Below are 8,659 nucleotides of genomic sequence, written 5' to 3'. Positions count from 1 at the left end.
AAGCACATTCATGTGCTATTTAACATTTCATCAGATAATTTGTTCCGCTTTTTACATGAAACACCAGTTACAACTGAAAAGATTCTTTCTTACTCAGTGCTTGAATTGGTTAACGTAAGAAAATTTTCGAAATTGTCCTTATACTTTTTAACAATTATATACCATTTCACTCCACATCACATCTTCAGAAAGATTAATTACGTAAGAATGTCGAATATTCTTGAATTTGGATCAATTATGCAACAATAACTGCATCAAAAGAAAATCCCTTATTTGTTTGAAATGTCCCTTTTTTCCCTTTTAATAATTTTTGTTGCAAAATATCCCTCAAATAGGGAAATTACCCACAATCTGGCATCACTGGTCGTAGCGTCAATAAACGTGCTCTTTCGACGGAGTCAGTTCCGACACTAAAAACTGGTTAAGTGGGTATAAAGAGGCAAATTAAGAGATGGCTATTGTCCGGGTGGGTGCCTTAACAAACCCTATTAAAGTAAATGTCAAGCATGCTACAGTATCCCGACCTCAGTAGAGCCAGTGTTAGTAAGAACTTTTCAGGCAGCTGAAGCTTTTCGTCTCCGATGGCGTCATTAATGGGCCGAGAGTTTGTAAATGCTTTTATGGTCTCTCGCTGAATGTCGTTTATGGCTTGACTGCACAACCCGTCCAGTGGTAGTGCCATGTAGGTCTGTGCGATTCCCCATCGTACCAGCTATTCTTTAGGACTCGCAGCAATCAAACTGCTTCGTCGACGGCGGTAAGTAATGAGCGGAATATGTGGACGAATAGCTTGCATATGCCGCCTTGTTGAAGAATCTGCGAATAGGTGTGGGAGTCGAGTGTCGAATATGTCCGCTGCCTATTTCGACTGCAACTTTTCGACATTCAGCTGCCGTTGTATTATTGGGCGCACATTGGTGTTTGTGTAGATTAGGTTAGGTTATTCGTGGCTGCGCTCATAAAGCGGTTGATTCAGGCACACGACCTTACATGGTCTTGTTGTGATACCGTAAAAAAGGCTCTTAGAAATTGTGTTTTGAGTCGACGTTAGGTATTTGCATCGTAAGTATGTACATATGTACGTCTAGGACACTGCAAATGTGTCTTCCGTCTATCAAAACATGATCGATTTGGGTATAAAATATTTCGGATACCGTCGAGGTCGGTCTGCCTCAGCCCCATATAGGACGTTTCGTGGTGGAGTCCACAAAAAAACCTTTCTTATCTAACTTGACATCTCATAAATAAGATCTTTGGACGGCTCGTCCTGCACTTCCGTTGGAGGGAGATGCAAATTATGGTGAAAGTAGTCTCGTCTCATCACAAATACAATACCGAGTTTGCGCTCATTTACACGGTAACTGCAATAGATGGTCTAAGGTTCTATGCTTTCCACAGTTGACACGTCCATCGCATTTTTCGGATGTCGATAGAGTCAGCCTTAGTTTTTCCGAGGACATCAACCAGCCGTAAATAGCCACCCAGCCAATAAGGCGGTCACATGGGGCGCTTATTGGAGATGTTTGCGTTAAATTTTTAACGCAACGATAAGGCCGTATATGGCGAATTCGTGTGCAGAAAGAAAACGGCTGTGTCGAACGTCACTGGGGCGGGAATTTGAAGATGGCTGTTAAGGTAAGAGATGAAGATGACGATGACAACGAAATGAAGGTGAAGATGGCGAAGATGAAGATGATGATGAAAGGGAAGATGAGATGAAGGGTAAGACGAGATGAACATGAAGATGAACATGGAGAGCAAGATGATAAAGCTGTTTAAGGTGGACATGACTATGAACATGAAGGTAAGGAGAAAAGTGGAGATGAAGTTGAAGTTGATGATGAAGATAATGATTTCCCAGAAACTCTTTGGAAATTTGTGACAACAACAACATGGAGATGAAGGTGACGATGAAGATGCAGATGAAGATGAAGATGATCGTGAAGGTGAAGATGCAGATAAAGATTAAGATGGGAGCGAAGACGAAGATGGAAATAACAATGAAGATGTAGATGAAGACGAAGGTAAAGATTAAGATGAAGAAGAAGTTGAAGGTGTGAAGTTTCACTCAAACGCGTAGGTACTCTACGCGCTCAGTTTTATTTCAGAAGCCCTCTCCGCTGCAGCGACTCTCGCTGGTTGTACTCGCTCATTTCACTTTGGCTACGTCATGCAGCCTAAATGCTTATTTAATAAAATCCATGCAAGTACATACAGGCATCAAAGCACATTTAATTCATTGCTGACGCCGCGTCCCAATTTTTCCTGCCTTCCCCACCCATAGGCTATCTATACCCACTTTGCCTACCACTACCAGTCACAGTACTCCGATTGGAAAAATTTTCCATCAGCCAATTCCACTTAACTAACAGCACAAGTATGTATGTATATCTACAACAAATATAATGGCTAGTTAATTTTCATGTTGTTGCCGAAAACTGGGGCAATGGCAAGGATGTTGCTGACGTTTTTGCTGCACAAACAGACACATACACGCACACATGCATACTGTAGTTATTACTCGTTGCTGCCGCTGTGCTCTTCGCTACATACGAACGAGCATGTATTTGTTAGTGCAATTTGCCTACGTTTTGTTGTTGGGCAATTGTAAATTTTTGCGGTTATTGTACTCAATATACCAACTTCGTTCCATTAAGGTACTTGCATATGTGTAAGTATATTTGTATACGTGTACGCCTGACAGTTGGGTCACTTCTTAGGTACCTTATTGTCGCTCTGTTATTGCACCAGTTGTTATTGTCGTGATTGTATGTATGTATGTACGAGCACTTTCAACGTCATGCCGCGATTGTACATAAATTTGCAATTTACGAACTTTGCTTGCGTTCGGCTTTAACCGTTATAGATGCGAGTGCATGGAGCATGTCGACAGGCAATCAACCTAGCAGTCAATCATAGCGTGCTTCTGCTCCCTCCCCTTCTCCACACATTTTACACAACGAAAATGCATTAAATTCTCCTTTTACTCTCTTCTACTCCACACTCAGCCAGTTGACACTATGCCACCGACTCCTACCCAGCCTGCAAGGACTACTTTCGTAGTAAATACGCGCAATTTAACGCGTCCCCTGTTACTCGTACAGCAGCCGCCATTCGGTGCCTCGTGTACCTGTTACCAATTACCTGTTCAAATTGTTGGTCAACCAGCTGACCGAGCGACCGACTTAACGGTGCATTTACTCGACTACTCCCTTTCGGTTATTGCGTCATTAATGCAATGCCAGCCAGCCAGCCATCCATCCATCCAACGAGTATGGATGGCAAGAAGTGTTTCATTTAGTTCTTTGTTCAGATGTATGTAGGTGTGTACGCGTTTGTAAAAGTGCAAGAGTTGAATGTGTGTGTGTGTGTATGAATTCTCATTATTTCTTTTATTTTGCTTTTCTCACAAGTGGCTTTCACGCTTGAAGCATCGCAAAAGTGTGGGGCGTGGCTATGTATGCACTCTAAGTTACGGTTCAGCGAACAGCTGTCGAAATTAAGGACAACTTCTTTGAGAACTCAAAGTTAATGCGGAAAAAGTTAAGTAAAAATAGTGTTGGAGGGAAATACAAACATTTGAGATGAATGGAAGGCAGCGGTAATGGGTGTAGAGAACTTAGAAATATAGGGCACTTATTGAAAGGAAGTCAAACTCTGGTTTCAGTGGTAAAAGCAAGCTGGATGGACTCTTATTTATCGCCTTAAAACATTCCTTAAAGCAGCCAAGCCTAACTAGCAGCGCGGAATGAATTCAAGATCTGCGCTCACAAACTTGAAGAGATTGGCGTAAAAGCAACTAGCCTGAAAGCAAAATCGCAAGCGCCGGGAAATTTCCTTCCAATAAAACTATAGATCAAAAAAGAGAGACACAAGTGAGCAATATCGAAAACACGAACTAAAAACAACAACCATCCAAGATGTGCTGAGACAAAAATGAGAACAAATAGAGAATACTTACTAGCTCTGAAGAGTTTCCTCGCGTGGATTTGTAAAATACCTAGATCCTTAGATCCCAGCTCGCAAAAACGAAAAAATTAACGATGGAGCGAATGGCTTGGGATATCGCTATGGTCCAGAAACTTCCTTGTATAAGTGAGGAACGTCGGTGTAACAATAACTCGAGATAACATTATGCGTATATAAGTACGTATATTTGTTGTCGAAGGCATAGGAAAGATAATTGCTTTAGTAGAAGAAAAATATCTAGCTCCTCTACAACCCAGGTCACAAAAGCGAAAAAGTGAACGAGAAAGAAAACAGCTTGGGAGCAACATCGTCACTAGAGTCTAGAAACTTCTTTTCAATAACAACACCTACTATGAGAGATGTGCTCCGGCAAAAAAAAAAATGAACAAAAATAGAAGTGCATTGGAATCACACAGGTAAGCCTCGTCGGTTAAAGAACAAATTGAAAGGATATAATGTTTAGAGATAACAAAAAGGTTTTTAGGTATAGAGCCCTACTCTGAGTGTGAAAACGCAGTGGAATTAAATAGAAAACAGCAAGGACTTATGGCTAGATTGCATAAGAACATTCTGTATATAAGTATGTATTAAGAAATGGCTAAGACTCAGAACTCATTGCTTATGTCGCTTTTCCCAAGTCAGTAGAGGATCAAATATTTGGGGTGTACCACAATATCCCCAAAATCAAAAACGCCAAATCAAAATCCCCATTTTCTGTGTAAAATACATTCAAATTAGGTTTCAAATCGCGGCAATGCTATAAGGTCCCGGTCTTTGAGATAAAATACGACCAAATTTTGTTGAACTGTGTAATCTATAATAATTACTTTTTTCCTTCCTCAATATAGTAGTATATGAACAAGCATTTAGCGCCCACGATTTTTAAAGTGTTTAGTAAAACGTTCATCTCGAGAGATTCCCTAGCGCTAATTTAATGAATTGTTTTTTGTCATACAACCTTGAGGAGTCCCTGGTGAGTAAATTTGTCCACTGCACCGAAAATATGCAAGGATATTTCACGTACAACAATTGTTACAATTTAATGCGCAGCAAAATCTAAAGTCAAGCTCTGCTTGAAGGTTTGGCAAATGAGAAATGGCTCAATCAGTTTCACATAAATACTTTTTTATGTGCAAAAGAAGGCAAACACAAAACCGCTAAAGCAATTGCCTGTTTGAAAATATATTATACAATTGCAATTCATAGCTAACAAAAATAATAACAACAATGAAAAAAGTTATTAGCTGCGTTGAAAAGACGACCGTGTACGCGTCGCTGTTAGTTCGCATAGAGATACACATAAACGTTAAAAATTTTCAAGGACTTTGAATGACAAATTTTGCCGAACAATCGCCCAGCGTTTTATATTAATGATGCAAGGACAGGCGGAATGAGTAACGAGGTCGTAAACACAAGAGAGAGAGAGAGAGAGAGCAAGTAGGAGAGTGAGTATGATAACAAAAGGTTGGGGTGAACACTAGGCGAAAGGAGGCCTGATTTTAGGTACATATTTAGCAGGGGGAGCCTACGTTAAGCAAAGCAATAGCGAGCGGATGGGTGAGAGTGGGGAGGAGGAACACAAAAACAATAACTATGCGAAATAGCTCCCTTGTGCCGCTGACGCCGAATGTTGGAGAGGGAAAGTGTATTATACTAGAAACTGGGCATAGGATGTGGAGGTGTGATTTTTATTCACACATTTATATTAGAACAAAAAAAAAAATAAAATATGTACTATATATGTATCTAGCATCGCTTTTCAGTAGGCATAAATTTAAAGTAAAGACTTTGACAGCAAATTAATTTTATCGCTCGCAAATCTAAAGACATATTGTTCGCTAAGTTGGGCACACTGCAGACAGCAAAGAGACGTGTGTTTGTACATATGTATGGATGAAAATTAAATAAAAAATATTATAAGTCATGTAATGTATATAGATGGAACGGAAGTTAGATACATACATACATATGTTCGTAAAAAACTATTTTGTACTGTCTCGGTGACAAAAAGAAATATCGTGACATCTTTTGAACAGAAAATAAACGGTAATTTTGACTTGTGATGAAAAGTAAAAAATTAATAAATAAATCCAGAAAAATCAACACCGAGAAGTCCCCCAAATATCTCTAAAGGCCCCGAAAAATGTTAAGGGAACTTTTCTGAAATTTTTGCGATTATTTAGAAAAGTTCTTTGAACTTTTTTCCAAACAATTCTGAAAAAGAAAATACAAAAATGTCTAAGAAAATCTCCGAAAGATTTTGAAAAGCCGATTTTGTGATTATTTAGAAAAGTTCATTGAATTTTTTTGCAAACCAATTCTGAAAAAGAAAATACAAAAATGTCAAAGAAAATCTCCGAAAGATTTCAAAAAGCCGAGAAATAACCGAAAAAAGTAATAGATGTTCAGAAATATTTCGGAAATTCCCGCAGAAACTAAAAGCATTCCGAAAAGTAAAAAAAAAAAATCCTGTAGAAATTCAAAGAGCCTAAAAGTCTAAAAAAATACATAAAAAAAGTCGCCTAAAATCCTTTATAATTTTGAAAAGTTTTAAAAAATTCCGAAGATTCCCGAAAAAATAACGAAAGGTCCAGAAAAATTGTCCAGAAAAGAGCAGGAACAATCATAAAAAGTTCTTATAACTCCGAAAATTAAAAAAAAAATTCAAACAAACTCCAAATAAATCCCAACATACTCCTAAAAAATTGCTGAAAATTTTCGGAAAATCTCTAAGCCGCAAAAACACAGGAACAGATCACCACAAATGCAAAAAAGTAGCAAATATTAAAATTTTATGAATGCGAAAAAATTGCACTAATGCTTATGTATTACTTTTGTATTAAAAAAAAATATTTATATAAAAAGATCACAGGTGTGTTCTCCTGTAAAATGTAGTTAGTTAAAAAATGCCTTTGAAAAAAGCAGAAAAGTAACGTTGAAATACACATGATGGCTTCTATCAAGAAATAAAGAAAAGTACACCAATTAAGTATCGTAAATGGTCTCGAAAAACCCCGAAAGATTTCGAAAAGAGAATCAAGAGGGGCGAAAAAATATTGAAAGATCACAAAACCTCAAAAAGTTTCGAAGCATACCGAAAAGTCCAAAAGCCCCGAAAGTTTCCGAAAAATTATGTAAAATCGAGAAAGTCTCTAAAAACTCCGGTTACTGTCGAAAATTCTCACAAAGTCGCAGATGTTTCTAAGAAAATCCAAGGGAATATACGAAAACTCAGGAATAATGTTTTTTTATCAATGTTAAATATATCGTACGAATATGTACTCATTTTCCTTTCTGAAATCAAAAAATTTAGTTTAAAAAAATCATGTTTTAGTTATTACGAGTACTTCCTTGGCTGTCTTGTAGATTTTTTCAAAAAGGTCCCTAAAAAAGTATACAAGACAACCTAGGAACCCTAGCAAGCTTATCTGGTTCTCAGATGATGAAGGTATTGATGGCAAGGATGTGGTTGGTATCGTTGTGAAATTCTGTGGTCCATGCAATGGATACACGGTATAACATTCAAAAAGGGTGGAGCATACGGCCGTATATTTAATGATAAACGCATATTCAGGGATTTCGAACTCCCTCTCTTAGAGTCTCTGAACGACTGTTTAATCTTAGCCGGGGGAGTCTAAGTATTATCACCGCCTGACAGGACACTGCAAGATAAGGTACCTATGTATGCACTTAGGAGTACTTTGGTAAGGAGTGAACTGCAGGTTTTGTGGGCTGGTGGAGGAGACCCACAGCGTACATATCGCACACTAAATGGTGTGAAAGTTTTTGAATTGTTACTACCAATTTACTGTCCCCATCCAGAATCTGGAATATGACACCCGCCAAAATGTTAAAATTTATACATAACCTAAGCGTCTTAAGGGTTAGCATAATATATCTAGCTAGGACTCTTTGAGTTATGTTTGACCAATTTCATTTTTTTTTTTCGACTATTGCGGTCTTCGGGTAATTCTCTGGCAAGAATTTGCATAAAGAAAAGCAAATACCTTCGCTTTGCGCAAAATGAACTTTTGATTTCTGAAATGAAAACAAGGATATAAAAAATCCTTTCAAAAGCACCAGCAAAGCAAAGTAATATTCAGTTCAAGCAAAGCTCAGAAAGAAAATCAAAGATAAACACAAAGTTAAAGCAAACATTGGCGCAACGATGCTGAAGAAGATGACAAATACGCAAATGCAAAAGAGTCAAAAAGAGTGTTACAAAAAAAAGAAAAGGAAGAGGTTAGCAAATACTGGCGAGATGGCAAAAAGAAGCAAAGGGAACTTTTTGAAGCAAAAGTGAAGGCAAATAAAGGCGCGGATGTGCAAACATAAGCGACAAAGAAGTAAAAAGGTGTCAGAAGTTGCGCGGGTAGATTAAAAAAAAGTGCAAAGCAACTAGCTACACGGCGAGTTACAAAAGGTAAGAAAGTAAATTTATTCATATGTAATGAGTTGAATACTAGGAAAGTAATGTGTAAGAAGCCAAACGGCTGGCAGAAAAAGGATATGTCAGGGTAGTAGTTGCAGAAGGTGTCAAGGAATTAAGGAATGAATGCAAAGTTATACTCGTTTACGTTGTAATATTATATTGGGGGATGACGAATATAAATTGAATGAAGTCAAATTAAATAAAAATTAAAAAAATATCTTTAAAGAACTTATAACATTCAATTACGTAAGTTAAAAC

The sequence above is a fragment of the Rhagoletis zephyria genome, unplaced genomic scaffold (genome assembly GCF_001687245.7).
Source record: "Rhagoletis zephyria isolate East Lansing unplaced genomic scaffold, Rhagoletis_zephyria_1.1 Rzeph_scaffold_05512, whole genome shotgun sequence".
Classification (NCBI taxonomy): Eukaryota; Metazoa; Arthropoda; class Insecta; order Diptera; family Tephritidae; genus Rhagoletis; species Rhagoletis zephyria.
Note: the sequence above shows the minus strand (reverse complement) of the source record.